Consider the following 16,826-nt stretch of genomic DNA (forward strand, 5'->3'; position numbering starts at 1 on the left):
GAATGTTTACTATTAGTAACTCAATTGGTATCAGGTATTTTCTATATTTTCTTGAGGATTATTTTGTCAGTGGCTAATATCAAATTTCTCAATAGAAATGGAATATTTGGTAAATTATGTACAAATTTTTCTATCATTTAATATACTTAGGTCATTAGAAGAATCACAAAATTTAGTGAAGTTTCTTTCCATTATTTCTAGATATTTACTACATAAAATCAGAGGTTCAGATTTTTCATGACATTCCAAAAAACTAATTTTTAAAAATTCCAATTCTATTTATGTACTATGGGTAATTAAATGTTTCCTAATACTACTTACATCTTGCTTTACATTTATTCATTAATTTATAAAAATTGGCCATCATAAGATTAAAATATAAGTACTGCCCACACTTCAAATAACAACAAAAAAGCTTTGCACAGTGGCAATATCATAGCCAATGAGGTTTATCCAAGGCACGATTATTGCTAATTCAAATAACAACAACAACAAAAAAACAATTTAATGCCTACGACATTATTAGAAGATGCTAATATTTATAACATATAGCAATGACCAACAAAACAGAAGACAATTAAATTCCACTTGTCCTGGTTTCAAATATAACAAATGAATGAGCAAGCAGACAACAGATTCAAAACCAGATCTACAAGATAGAGCAACATAAACTGGATTTAATTTCCCACCTGAAAACAAACAAACAAAAAATCAACAGAATATATAAAACAATGATTTTGAACACCTCGTGAACAATGAACCAACCCTGAGAGATAGTTCACAAAGTACCTGAGCCCTATGATTGCTTCAGCTTAGGGCCTTCAAAGAATTTCCATGCTAAGAGCAGTAAAGGGGAGCCCAAATGGAGCCATGGGCCTGTCTAAATTGAGATCTTAGGAGATCAAGGGAGTCAGAATGTGTAGGACAGAGAATTAGAGAGGAGAGCATGGCTCAAAGATAGAAATGTGGATGCAAAGCATTCCCCTTGAGATTCAAGTGAATACTATCCAGTCGGCTGTGTTTAACTAAACTGCCTAAGGCCAAGGAAATAATCAACTGAAAAGATTAGAGAAAACAGTTCACAGCAGTCACATGAGGCTGGGAATCCTGTCTTTTCTCACTAGGTGATCAGGAAACTTGATTCACAAAGCATTGACAGTCATCCTAATCATTTTGTCTCAGTACTGAAAAGGCTCCGGAGCACAAAGCTTATCCTTAGATTAAACACAGCATTCGTCCCAACTAACAAATCTTACAAACAGGACATAAAATGGTCAACTTGTTTCCAAGTAACTTAATTATGACTAAAACCAATGCTTAAGAATATTAATTGGAACAAAAAAATATTCAGCATGCAAAAAATATTCACCACCTAACAAGATGAAATTTACAATGCATGGTTTCCAACCAAATAAAACCAAAACCACAAACCATAGGGAGGAGGAGACCAAGGAAACATAACCAATTCAGAATGGACACAGATAACAGACTTCATAAAAAAAGGTATAAAACAGACATTGTAAACTCCATGTGTTCAAAAGTTAAGATGGAAAGTTTGAAAAGACATAAATCACACTTTGGAGAGGAAAACCAAAATGTTTCCACCGAGAAGTACAGTGGATAAGACTGATGCCAGATTCAACATAGTAAAAAAATAAAGTACAGTAAACTTGAATACACAGCAAGAGAAATTACCCAAACTAAAACACAGAGAAAAATAATAATAAAGACATCAAAAAGAGCATCAGTGAATTGTGGAAGAATGTTAAAAGCAGTCTACTGTGCAAATAATTGGAATACCAAACAGAGCAGAGAGAGGGAATAGGAAAGTATTTTTAAAATTAACATTTATATTTTCCAAATTTCAGAAAAAAATAAACATACAGATCCAAGAAGCTCAACAAACACCAAGCACAAGAAACATGAAAAAAAAAATGTACATCATAATAAGGTTGCTCCAACCACTGAAAAAAGAAGATATTAAAAGCAACCAGAGAACAAAAATGCATATTACATCAAGATAAGGGTGACAGCAGGTTTCTCAATGTAAACAATGTAAATGAGATGAAAGTAGAGCAGTGGGCAGCAGTGAAAAAAAATCCCAAAGTCCCTCATTATATACAAACTAAAATAAAATAAATAAAAACCACTTATAAATAACACACTGGAAAAAGAATAAAAAAAGAAATCAAAGGGTGTTTTGAACAGAATGAAAATGAAAAAAAAATGTATTAAAATTGTGGGATGATGCCACTAACGTAGCACTGAGGGGCAAATTACCACATTAAATGTTTATGTTAGAAAAGAAAATCTCTCAATTCAATCATCTCAGCTTCTGTGTTAAGAAATAAAACAAAGAATAAAATAAATCTAAAATAAGCTGACCAAAGAAAAAGCTTAGAATGAAAACCCATGAAATAGAAAATAGAAAACCAGGGGTGGGGGGGACATCAATGAAATCAAAGCTGTTTATTATAGAAGACAATTTCATAAATTTCTAGTCAGACTGATCTTCCAAAAAAAAAAAAAAAAAGGTAAAAAGAGAGAGAGGGAGAGAGAGAGAGAAAAAAAAAAAAGCCACAAATTATCAATATAAGAAATAGAGAGGTGAGCCAGGTATTAAAAGTATAGTAAGAAAGTATCATCAACTCTATGAACTTACATGAAAAGGACAAATCCTATAAACACAAACACTACCAGAGCTCATTCAATAATAATTATATTATGTGACAAGTCCTTCAACTATTAAAAAATTTACTATATAGTTAAAATCTATTCCAGAAAGAAAGCTCCATGATGAGAAGGCTTCATCAGTAAGTTCTATAAACATTTAAGAAAGAAATATTGCCAATTCTATACAAAATATTTTCATGCACTGGTGGGAATCTAAAATGGTATAACCACTGCAGAAACAGTTTGATAGTTTCTTAACAATCACCATAGAATCTGGCCATTCCATTTCCAGCCATGCCATTCCTTCTTTTTTTTTTTTTTTTTTAAATTCAAGAGAATGAAAACAAGTTTTCATATAAAAACTGGTATGCAAATCTTCATAGTGGCTGATCAAAATGCAATTTTCAAAAACTAGAAACAATCCAAATCTTCATCAACAGGTAAATGAATAAACAAATGACATTATATCCCACAGAATATTATTTTGCCATAAAATGAACTATTGATATGTCATCAAACATGGATGAATTTTAAAATAATCAGACAAATGGTAAACCCTATGTGATTCCATTCATATAAAATTCTAGAAAATGCAAACCAATCTATTTTGACAGAAAGCCCATCAGTGAATGTCTGGGGAATGGGAGTGGGGTAAGGAGAAGATGGGGGCCGGGGTGGGTGGGGACAAGATTACAAAATGGCAACAAAAAATTTGGGGAGATTACGGAGAGAGAAAAAAAATTATATTTACATGAAAAGAGCTTATAAGCATCTTGATGCCTCCATCCTTAAACCAGATCCTTAAGTTCACCTTCAACATATCATTCATACTTCGTTAAAATATCTTTTATATAAATACAATATGTGTTTTTAAGTTCACTAAAGATCAATGGTGGGGGAAGATATGAAAAAGAGTTAAGTTGATCCTGACAGACAATGCATGCATGTACCCATACCAGTTATTGGAGCATGGCTTAGATGCATGCATCCATGATAATGACCTTGAGTCATAAGAACGGGCTCTATTCCTGTAAAGCATCTAGCATGGCATCTATCTCCTGGAGACTGAGCTAATTCTTCTATACACTTTTTATACTCTTCTATACACTATACACTTTTTTTTTCCATTTAATACTCATAGCAGACCTTAGAAATAGCAGAAGGTCAATGAAATAAACTACATGTTTAAGATCACATAGTTCTAAGTAGCGGACAGAAGATTTGAACCCAGTTCATTCTGAACCCAGAGGCATCTACTAACCACTCCATCCTACCACCTTTCGGAATACATGCAGCATTACTGTCTCGTACTCACCTTCGATAAACACACAAAACAAAATATTTAGAGAATCAATTACTTTTCTTTTAAGAAACATAAAAATAATGACTCAAAACTATGGCTGTGTGTCAGTGTTTCTGAAAATAAAATTAGATCATTATTACCGTATAGAGATGGAATAAAGGCGGATGAAAAACAACAGTTCAGCCATAATGATTTCATTAGGACAAATCTGTGGAGAGATGAAAGAGGCAGATCACTAACAGATTGCTAGTGAAATGGAGAGTGTGTTGAAGTCGTCGAATGTGATAACACTTACAGAAATGAAAGTTGAAATGCTTTAGAGGAATGGGGGGAAAAAAGAAAGCAATATTTTCTGTCTTAGACAGCACATCAGCAAAAGGGAAAAAGCATATTTTGTCAATTCAGCCAAGTCATTGATCTCTTTTGAATGCTGAGTCTAATGAGGCAAGTAGGGGAAATGCATAAAGGTGCTTTTACATGTGTGCTTTGCTAGGCTCAGATTATTGTGCAGAACTAAACTGTGCTTCACAAAAGAAGGCTTATTTAGACGGATACGTCTTTTATTACAGTAAAAATAGTAAATTTAGCTTATCAAGATAATGAAAAAGGAGTTTTTAAAATTGCTAACGCTCAGCTTCTCCCAAAGCTGAGCTTATAACTAAACAACAGCAAAACAACAAAGCAAAACAAACCAAAACACACACACACACACACACACAAACCCTCAAACATTTATTTCATTTGTGCTGCTTTCTGTAATACCAAATTTCTGTGCATTTGGGGGATTGTTTTCAGGTATTTCATCATAATACCACTTCTGCAAATGGGAGGTCATTTCTTATTCTCTGCATCAATCATTCTTTAAAAAAGCACTGGATTCTGTCACAATTAATTGAATTCAGGTCAATTATTGCAAAAAATCTAATAGCAACACATATATACACCTTTGAAATACAAACCAGATTTTTGTTATATCTAAAGATAATTGCTAATATAATATTTAAAAGTGGTACATTTTCATCCCGAATAGAATTAGCTCCCTTTCACCACTTTAACTGAAGTTCCCAGGACACTGCTAGGCATTTAACAAGCACTCAATAAAAAATACTGGATTTGTAATATAGAGGAAATCCTAAAAAGGTGAAAAAGTACAAGTAAGAATTTAAATTACCCATAACACAACCATTTAAACACAACCATTTAAAAATAACCCTGTTATTAAATTGGTGTGCATCTTTCCAATCTTTCATGTCATATATAGAATTTTTTTTTATGTTACAAATAGCTCAACATTTTGCTTCTGTGAATCATACAGAATTAGAAACGTTTTTCTCTAACCTTAAATATTCCTTAAAAACAGGATGGTAATGGATATAGGTATTATAGCCAAATTTCTCTATTATAAATATAAACTCTGTATATGTAGTTGTTTATTTTCCCATGCAATTGGAAATTGTTTCCTTAACATCCTACGGTAAATGGTTTGGATTTCTTTAGAATTCTTGATGCATTTTTCCTAATGACTATAGAAAAAAAAAATTATATCAATTCATTCTCTTAGAAAATGTTCCTTTCGGGATCCCTGGGTGGCGCAGTGGTTTGGCGCCTGCCTTTGGCCCAGGGCACGATCCTGGAGTCCCGGGATTGAATCCCACATCGGGCTCCCGGTGCATGGAGCCTGCTTCTCCCTCTGCCTGTGTCTCTGCCTCTCTCTCTCTCTCTCTCTGTGTGTGACTATCATAAATAAATAAAAATTTAAAAAAAAATTAAGAAAATGTTCCTTTCCTTCAATTTTTTTGCTCAATAAAAAAGTTTCCAAGTTTCTATGAGTAGTTCATCCTTCTAAAGCATTATTTCTTTTAAAATTAAATAGCAAGAACAACAAAGAATATTCCCCTTGAGGTCATCAATAACATTTTGAGAAATCCTTAAATTTCTGTTAAGATCTTTCTCATTTTATGCTTTTAGAGAAATTTGACTTTTTATTTTTTAGCAACTACTCTCTAGGAGTTTTCTCTTTCAGGTATGACAAAAAAACTAGGATCTAATTCATCATGATTTCTACCACTCAGGGACATGAACTACCTTGACCTTTAAAAATATTTTTCTGGGATTATTAAATAGAGTTAGGTATTTTGTATCACAGTAACCCAAACCAAACTTCCATGAGTGATTATATCACTTCTAAAATTTCTGTACTCACTGCTGATTTTGTGTTATTTAATAAATACTCTTTAAAATAAATTATTTTAAGAAGACAAAGCACTAGAGATCAGTCAAAGGGTGATTTTCTCCCACATATATTTCTGCCATGTGTGGAAAGCTGTTGAGAAGGAACAAGAAAGAAAAAAAAATGTATTGTGCTGATCCTACTCCTTTTTATGTACACATACACACACACAAATCTACAATTGATTGATTTTCTCTACTTGGACCAGGTACCTCTATATCAAAGTAAATCAACATTATCTAAGGCATATTATCATTATCATACCAACCAGTTGTACAGTTCTTTAGAGCTCACAGACCACTTATATATAAGTGGAGCATCCCAATTCCTAGGAGCATCCCAATTCCTAGCTTAGGAAGAAGTTTCAAGGAAAGCCTATTAGGCTAAATAACGATATTATTTAATGTCCAATAGGCTGTTGAGGAAAAAAACCTCAAGAGGTTAAATAATCTTATTTCTTAGTATCAGATTACATGGCATTTAGCTCCAGAAGTCACATTTTCTAAGATTCATGTTCTTAACCATTATTCTATGTCTATTTAGTTAGCAAACACTAACAGCACAATTGGAAATATCTTCATGATGGAGAATATAGATAGTAAACATATATAGGGAATATATATGGGACATGTACATATATTTATTATTTTATATGTTTTTTTTTTCAAACTGAGGTTGCCGTGAACCAACGGTGTCCACTCCTGCCCTTGTACAAGGAACAAATCTCTTTTTGTTTTAAAATCCGCATTTCTGTGTTCGCTCTCCTAAATCAGGATCCTATAGAAGCTTACTTAAAATCAAGTCATCATGAGCATTTTGCCTCAATCTCCAGTCCTCTATTTTGGGCTTTCTGTTTTGTTTTCCATTCTCTCATCTATCTCTTTCTCTCCATTGTTCATTTCTTTATCTCTTCTCCATTTTTTTTTCTAATTCCAATACTAAACATATTTGTAACTTTTTTGTTCCAACAGTCCTGAGGACAAGACACATTATTATATTATAGATGACTCAGAAAACTCTACTTAATCTGCAGAATACTCTCTAGTTCATGACCCAGTAAATAACTTGAATATCATACAGGAAGAAAGGCTTGGAGTACTGTCCTAAGGTAAGACTCTTGGTCCCTCAGAAGTGGGGCACATTTTTATGATACACATCTAAGCTTCATTTTCCCTCACTAGCACTCCATAATTTCCAATTCCTTGGCATGCTTGCCAATGTAGAGATTCAAGGTTCTTGTAAAAGGTAAAGAATTGTAGGCACACATCTTTTTTTTTAATTAATAGTATTATAATCTTCTAAAGTAGAAGATCTAAATTCAGAGTTAGAGCCACAGTGTTATACCATATATATCTTTTTTTTTTTTTGGTAATTAATGGTATTTTTTTTTGTACTTTAACTCCCACATCTGCACTGTTATGCCTCTAATGTGATTTCCATATCTCATATTCAAGTGTTTTTGTAATTCATCATCTTTATGGGCTTACTGTTTTCTTTTAAAAGGTTTAACCCTTCTATCCTATATATATACAGAACCTCTCTCTCTGCCATGAATAAAAGTTTTAACCAATTTTGTAGGATGTGTGTTTCATCCAACTTCATGAAGGCCAGAAATATGTTGTGTTGTGTTTAGCTATTAAGCTGATTTGAGATTCCCAAAGGCAGGGTCAGCATTTTATTTATGATTCTATTCTCAGCTCCTAATACAGAGCTGGCTCCTAATATGAAAAGTTTCTCTTTCTTGAATGAATAATCTTTAAGTTCACGATTCATGTCTTTATTCTATAATTAATTAAAACTTGTCTACACAGGTTATAAAAGTTCTAAGATATATTGATATTATTTCTAAAGTTGTATAACAAACAGTTGAAAAAAATGATGGCTTATGCACATTTACAGCTTATTCTCAAAACCACAAAGTTTAACTTTCATTCTTCTCATAACAACCAGAATACTTAGTAATTTTATAAACTAATAGAACTTAGAATAAAGTAGCTATGATTTAAAGAACAAGCATCACAAAAAGCATAAAAATCATATAAAGTAAAAGAAATAAGTGTCTTTTTCTGCATAATAAGGAGAAAACAGGAGGTCTGTTTCCCAATTAACAAATTGTTATAGAATAAAGAAAATTTAGAGTCAAATATTGCTTGTTTATTATAATGGTTATTCTTGGAATCATTTTCTCTGTTTCTTTAATATAAACTTTCACTACCTGTCTTCTGAAATATACATAGCAGTATTGAAAGCAAGTGATCTTCCAGAGGGAGGTGTTGTGAATTGTTTTAAAACTTACTGCAAATATGTTTCTAGCATAAGTTCTGGCACTGAGTGTCCATGTAACAGAGCTGATTCCAGCTCACTTGAGGCTCCACTCGTCTCCCCCAGCATGAGCTCCTTCTGCATTGAACTGGGCATATGCAAGGCACAATGAATGGTTCAATACGAGTCCCATTATTAGAAGATACTACACGCTGATCTGTGTCGCTTGTCAAAAATATATCCTCCTTTCTTCTGCAACTCTTCTCTCTCCTCAGTGCAAATTGAGTTTTTGCTGGAGGTTTGCTTCTTAGGATTTACCTTGTTGCTTACACTGCCACAAGCCTCAAGACCCTCTTGCATATGGAATACAACTGGCATGAATATTCATGACAATAGATGTTCCTTGTATGTAGTTTATGTTCTGCCAGTAATTTCTGCTCTCTTGATATTTCTATAGAATGCTTTTCTGTTTTATAATGATTCTATTTCTCCTGTTGCAGACAACTGATTCCCTAGGCTTTTTTTGTTTATTTGTTTGCTCTTTATCTGTGTTGGTCATTCAGGAAGGCTGCAGCTTAGTGACTTTCATAACCCTGTATTTTACCATATGTATGCAGATTGGATTTTCTGAAAATGTGATCTTATTAAAAGGAGGTGGCACATAAAATACCAGTGAATCTCTTCCAGTTGATTTCTTTCTTTTTTTTTTTTTTTTTTTTTACTGGGAAAATTGCTACCTAGCAGTTCCTGGTTCTTTCTTTCTCTTTCTCTGATTCTTCTTACATTATCATTATGTCAATTATTATATGACAAGACATGTGAATAGCATAAATCTAGGGGTGTGCAGAATTTATTGGCTGCTCTATTTTAATATTAATAGACACAACTCTGATAGTAATCAATTTCAAAGTATTATGCTTACCATCCTTTCTCACAAAAAGAGAATCCATAGGAAGAATGAATTTTACTTAGCAAAACACATAACATTATTTTTGATGTACCTTGAAATAATGTCATGTTATTATATTAGCTTTTTTCCCTTAATTAGCACGTAAGAATGATAGTATATGAAATAAAAAAAAATTAACAATGTATCATGAATGTTATTGCTTTCTCCTAAAAATAGATTGAATAAATTAATAACATGTTAGGGACATTTTATGCTTATGTGTTTAAATGGGTTTGGATCTAATTACATTGATGATTCTTTCCTATATCCTTTTACATAATTTGTCTTATCTATAGTTTTTAAAAGCAAATCAAAATTGTAACATTGCCATGTCATTAACAAGGTCAAACACATAATTAACATTTGTATAGTATATATCACTGTGTAATGAAGTTGTGTTATCACCACTTAAAAAGGATATAGACTGGATAGACTTGAAGTTGACAGATGGGAGCACAGCACTGAAAAGCTCACAATCTGCAAATGAAAGATTTTACAAAATGCCAATCTAATATTCATCTCAATAATATGGTAGCAAATATTGCAATTAAGTGCCTAAGCAGAGAATCAATTATTCTAATCATCAACTTTCAAGCATTAATGTAAAAATGGCATTCCATAGATGAGAAGGCTTACTTTCCACCAATTGTTGTTTTTAATGTTACTTTTATAATTTGGACTTCTTAATCCTTCCACACCAGCACAAGTATTTTCTCTACATTAACAAAAATATTAAACTAAATTTGCAAATTATTTTTTAAAAGATAACAAGAGAGAAAATATCTAATAGTTTTTAGCCTTGTTTTGAATCCATTGATAATTGATCAGATTAAATTTACAAGCAGAAGAAAGCTTAAAATTAAATAAGAAATAGGAAGGGGTTCGGGTGCCTGGTTGGTTCAGTGGGTTAAGTAACTGACTCTTGATTTTGGCCCAGCTTATGATCTCAACGTTTGAGACTGAGCCCCTCAATTCTCTCCTCTCCTGTTCCCCACACCCCACTCTCTCCCTCAAAAAAATAAAAATAAAAATAAAAATAAATTTAAAAAAGAAGAAAAAAATAGAAAGGAATAGGAAGGGGGAATTAATATATTGTCCAATAATTATGTAGCATAACATTTCTGCCTAAAATATGTGGCTGAAATGTCTCCAAAAGATATTTATTCCTCATCCTATATCCCTTTCCTTAGCAAATGGCATAATTATTCACTGAGATATCTGTATTTTACATTTGATTACTTTTTGTATTTCATTTGCCTCCTAAGAGCAAGCCCTACTACTCAATTCTCCAGTTCTTTTGAATATTTCTCTTGCCCACATTTTTTTATATATTCATTTTACAAGTGCCCTCATACAGTTTTCTGCTATTTCATATCTGCATTAATAAGATGGCTTAAAATTGGGGTTTTGGGTCACCAAGTTTCTTGTAATCGAATTCTTTAAACCTCAGTATTAACTAAAAACCCCACATATTTTCTATCTTGCCAAATCCTTAAACATCCTTCACAGATTTGTTGCTGCTTGCCCTGACAAGAATCCTCAACTTACCTATCACACTGAGATCCCACTTCCCTTCAGGTCCTCTCATGTCTCTATGGCTCACACCCCCATTCTGACAAAGACAATTTCCCACTGCTGCTCTGAGAACTGTAATTAAAATTAGGATATCCCCTTCCTTTTCCAGATCTAAGGATAATTGACTGAATGATGGGCTCTGGAAATATCAATCAATCAATCTTTCAAAAATATCTATTAGCCATCTAGTATGTTTAAGATACTAGGTAAAAAATGAAGAAATCAAAAATCCTTCTGAAGTAAGTTGCATCTACTGAGTGCTTACTTTCTGCCAGACTTATACTTACAGCAACATATATTTAGTATTGCATTATGTTCTCACATTATTTTTTGCTTCTAAAACAACTTATTAATTCAGATAAATGTAAAAACCAATATGGAAATAGGAATTATACTTTTTATAATGGTTAGAGGACTTAACCTGAGATCTGACTTCTTAAAATTTTAAGTGTACAACACATTATATTTGACAACAGATACAATGTTGTACCTCAGATCTCTAGAACTTATTCATCTTACTTAACTAAAGCTTTGTTCCTGTTGATTAATAACTACCTATTTCCCCCTCCTCCCTCAGCCCCTATTAACTAACATCCTAGTCTTTGATTTTATGAACTTGACTATTTTGGATAGCCCACATAAGTGGAAACATACATTATTTGTCTTTCTCTGCCTGGCTTATTTCATTTAGCTTAATGTCCTCCAGGGCCATCTATGTCACTGCATATTGCAGAATTTCAATTTTTTTAAAGGCTTAAGAGCAATCTCTGATATATGTCTATATCTACATACAGATATATATACATTGGTTCAGGTTATGATATATATAAATATATATAAATATAAATATACCACATTTTTGTTCTCTTCATCTATCAATAAGTATTTAGAGTATTTCATATCTTGGCTACTATGAATACTGTTATAATAAACAAGGCAATACTAATATCACTTTGAAATACGGATTTCATTTCTTTTGGATATATACCCAGAAGTGGAATCACTGGATCATATACAAGTTCTATTTTTATTTTTTTTTAAAAACCTCTATAGTGTTTCCCATAGTGATTGCATTATTTTGCATTCCCACCAACAGTGAGCAAAGGATCTGATTTCCAACACTTTTTTAAACAGTTGTTTTTTAAACAGCCTCTTTTTATAAATAAACAAACTGAGTATTAGTGGCTTTAAATAAATTATGTTATTCAACTAAAACACAGCAAAGCCATTTGAAAGCCCACATTCTGAACCACTGCAGTTTACTCATACAAAGACTATATAGTTTTTTAGTTTCCTTCCTGGCCCATGGTTGCTGCTCCACAAAGGTCTCTGAATGAATGACTGATACAGAGCACTAATGCTGACTCCCTATAGCTCCTTCCTTCAAGGATTTTACAATCTATCTAATGAGACAGGACTAACAGAGGAAAATATTACTTAGCATTTCATTCAACAAATACTTATTGAATACCCGCCATGGGTTAGACAGTTTTGGAGCACTAGTAATACAGCTGTACAACAGTACATATAGATTGTATATACAGATGGGGGAAAGGGAAGAAATCCCTACCATTATGGGAAACATAGAGAAAATAAACTATATCAAATATTAGAAAGGAATGTTTCTAATATGGGTAAAAATAAAGCAGGTAAAGAGATGTAATAAAAGAATCAAGCAGCAAATACTACGGAAATTCTAACTGCTTCTATAGCCAATATTTCTAAATGAAATAATAAAAAAGAACCTTCATTTCTCCAGTTTATTTTTTTAGAAATATTTATGAATATAAGTTCCTTTTCTGAAAATATCAGATAAAATTCTCTATTTAGGTTTAACACAGAAAGATTACCTATGCAAATACACTGGGTTGTTTTTGATTATTTTATTTTTGTCCTAAATGTGTGCAATCTATTTCATGAGTAATTAACATTTGACATGGAGCAGATATTCAAATATTTTAAAAATTCTGAGTGATCTTACATATAGCTTAGATTTAGCTGAGAATTCCTTCCAGGGAAACAGCTTACATGCAACAATTTGGAGTCCTGCAAATTTTTAGAGTAAAGAAAAAAATATATAGAAATCCAGCTCCAGATATTCGTTCTTTCTTCATTTGGTATCTCATTTATTTAGAGGCTACAAGGTAGAAAATATGACCTTAAGGTATATAGAACATTTAGAACTTGTGATTTCAGGGGATGAATAAGTCCAAAATTCTATCTCCTTGAAATTTGTTTCCAGAATGTTAACTGCAAAGCAAGTTATATATAGCAGTAAATGCATGCTTAATTTGTGCAGAAATCATGGTGTGATGAATACAATTAAGAGCCTCGGAGGGAATAATTATATTACTGCATAAAGCTGGTGGTTCTCAAATTGCTTGGTGCCTGGACTTTAAATTGGCCTGATTTCCTGTTGTGAAAGTCATCCATCGCAGCAACACAACTGCAGCAGGAACAGCAGAGTTTCAAAGTCACACAGAAAGCATTTTCTTTCTGATCAATTGCCATATATTCTTGTTTAAAGGAAAAAAATTGGCAACATGCTACCGAAGTTGATTAAACTGATAAATTAAAATGCATTAGATCCAATACATTGTTATGTCTGTTATTCAGAAGAGAATTTTTGTAGCAAGACTGACTAAATTGTGTATAATTTAGTTTTTGAGCAAGTGCTTGGGCAAACAAACTTATATAAATTTGAACTGAACTGTTTAAAGTTAATAACATTTTCCTTCCTGATACCTGGATTATTAGTGCCTTAAAATAATTGATGGCAGCTTCAGATAACCCTTCCCGGGATACAATCAATTATAGTAAAAACTGAATGTAACTGTTTAGACCTATATGAAAACTCTGCATTATATTAGAGTTACCCATTGCTTAATGTTATCAAATAATTATTTAGCTTTATGTGACTGAAGAAGCTTATGTGACCTCAAATATTTTGCATTTCTTATTAAGTACTTAAAAAATAAATCATTTTTATAGCATAAAAATTTTTTAATTGCTTTACATGAGGTTGTTTATATCTGAGACTTAATATAGTGTATCTTAGCAAATCAGGAAAAGACAACATAGTGCAAAGAACACAGTTATTTAACCAGTGATGAGTTTGGAATTTCTGTCTTGAAAAGATTTAAGTGAAAGTAGTAAGAAACCAGCATTGACAAGAGGTTAAAAGGGGAAGGGAAGCATTTCAACCCCCAAAAAAAAACCAATCATTAAAAAATCAAGAGAAAACATGGGATATCCTCAGAAAACTTCTAGTTCAGGGAGGTCATTACTCCCCTAGGCCCATGACAGACAATACTAACCAAACATCCACAGTAGTCTGGGCTGCTCATTTCATAGAGAGGTGGTCTGAGAATCACACAGTTTCAGAAAACAGTTGCCAATCTATTGGCACTTATAGTCACTAGGGTCCTGGTTCCAATTCATGACCTACTAGAACTCATGAGGAGATCAGAGCCTGGAAAAGTTACATGATTTATCAAGCACTCTACTGCAGAGCTGCAGGTAGAAACCCATCTTTCATTGCTAGCATCCTGCTAATTCTCTTGCCAATGTTATGGCATCCTTGCCAATAAGTGAGGTTGTTCACTCTGCATATATTTTTCCACCTTTTCTCTCATTGGCTTCTTCATCTCTATAAAATTTAAATTCCTCACGTTCTATTTCTTTTTTTAATTCAGCCATCTATCCCTGCATTCAACAGACATTCTTTGTAAATGCCAATATACACAATGCTAGATGCTGAGGTAATTACAAGAGTAAGACATGGAGACTGTTTTGGACACAGTCAAGAAAAAAAAAAAAAAAAAACATGGCTACAGACCCTATCCTTATTATACATCTAATAGATTTGGTTTGTATGCAAAGTACAGAGATTATGCAGCTGGAAAACTTGGAGCAATTTCTATCCAATAAAAAGCAGGGAGGTGAATATACGGGTAGCCGCAAGACTGTTGATTCAAGTAATCTAATTTGGGCTCTCTTCAGTGACTTTGAAAACCCTAGAGAGTTTACAAGTAGAACTGTTGATTTAACAGAAAACAAACTATTCAGGGAATGTTCCACATGTGAAATAATGTTTTCTTTCTTCTTTTTCAGATATATTTCAATTTCACCTCACTTTCCTCTACCATGTGAGAATACACAAATACATGAACACACACACACACATAGAGTCTATAATTCTGTAGTAAAAACACTATTGACTTACTAATTTTTTTGGTGGGATTCATTTCAAATGTTAACAATTTTATATTTATACTAGATTGCCACATAGATTAAGAACTATTTAAATTAAAAGAGGAGGATCCCTAAAGCTCAGCACATATTTTATAAGTTATATATATGTATATATACATCTGATATTTGATATTCAGCATAAGTTAACTTTATCTGTTTTACTTTTACAGTATTATTTTACCATTAGAAAGTGATATTATTATTTTTACATTATCAAGACACTAGCAAACTAAGAGCAAATTGTTCTAGTAGGCATAAATAAATAGATAAACAAATGAATAAATGAATCCTATTACTCAGCAGATAACCTAAAAGTAACAGGAATTTGGCAGACCTCTAAGATGGAATAAAGTATATCTACATTTGTATTTTAAAATATCATAACTTTTCTTCTACCTTAGCACTTGGCTGTTGTCCTTATATTTGTAATTATGTCAAATCTAGTATATTTCTGGACATGAAAAGCCCATTCCAAAATCTTTGTATCAGCTCCAGCAATTTCTTAATGCCTTAAAAATAACACAGGCCTTTAGGATTTATTGAATTAAGTTACATTTTTTAATATACAACTTCCTGAACTTCAAATTATCAAATGCCAGGTACATGCTATTAGGAAATGCAAGTTTATGTTTTCATTACCAAATACCGAATTATATTTTAGAAATAAATTAAGATTATTCATTGAAGGACAGGACATCATAACTAATCTCAGACACCTAAATATCCAAGTAAGTATTCCTGTAGAATATAATAACAAGTTCTACACGGCAAAATATAATGATCTGAAAAACATGGGTATGTTTTGCAAATACTTTTATCCTTTATATAATTTATCCTTGTCCAAACAGAAATATGCATCTAAAAATATGAATGATGAGATCATTTCAGATAAACAAGCACATTATTCTACCTGGTGTCAATATTAACTCCTGCCTTATCCATTTAATCTCTGATTTAGTCAGTATTTTCCAGTGCATAAGTGTTCTTCCCTATGGAGACTATTTTACATTAGGAGCAAACACTAGAATTCTAAAGGCTACGAGTACTACATTTTTCTGAAATACAGTGTGCAAAAAGTAGAGCTTTCCACTTCTGATCTCTGCATCCATAGGAAGTTATAGAAAACATGGTTGTATATAATCCTTACTTTCCTCCAAAGACAAAAATATATATCCTTACAACCCTTATAATGGATAAAAGTCTTCATAGATGCCATTATTGATGAGCAGGAATGTTGAGCACAAAGTCCAATCTGGTTTTGTGTTTGTCGATTAATAAAAGAGAAAATCATTACAAATATTACTTTTCATTTTATGTACAGCATTTAGGTAAGGACACTGCATTCCCCTCTGCAAAGCTCTGCCTGCCCTAATTCTTTCTGGATCGCATTTACAGGACCCAGATGCTGAGCCGAGAAAATTTTCTTTCCAGCGATAGCATCTGGTTCCTTGGCAGCCTCTACTTGCCCTTGTGTTGACTACACTGCAGTTGTCTTCAGGCTGTGAAATGGTTAGGATGCTGATGTGATATCTTATTCACTTGGATGCTGTGCCTTTTAGCTTTCTGATGGCGTCCCCACA

General features: G+C 32.6%; 1 non-coding gene across 1 annotated transcript; it reads left to right on the plus strand.

Annotated features, from left to right (window-relative positions):
* The first annotated feature begins 413 nt into the window (after positions 1-413).
* On the plus strand, positions 414-557 carry LOC112656164 (U4 spliceosomal RNA). Its single transcript, XR_003134158.1, has one exon. It is a non-coding gene; the product is annotated as a U4 spliceosomal RNA (small nuclear RNA).
* Positions 558-16,826: the final 16,269 nt, after the last annotated feature.

The sequence above is a fragment of the Canis lupus genome, chromosome 22 (assembly GCF_003254725.2).
Source record: "Canis lupus dingo isolate Sandy chromosome 22, ASM325472v2, whole genome shotgun sequence".
Lineage (NCBI taxonomy): Eukaryota > Metazoa > Chordata > Mammalia > Carnivora > Canidae > Canis > Canis lupus.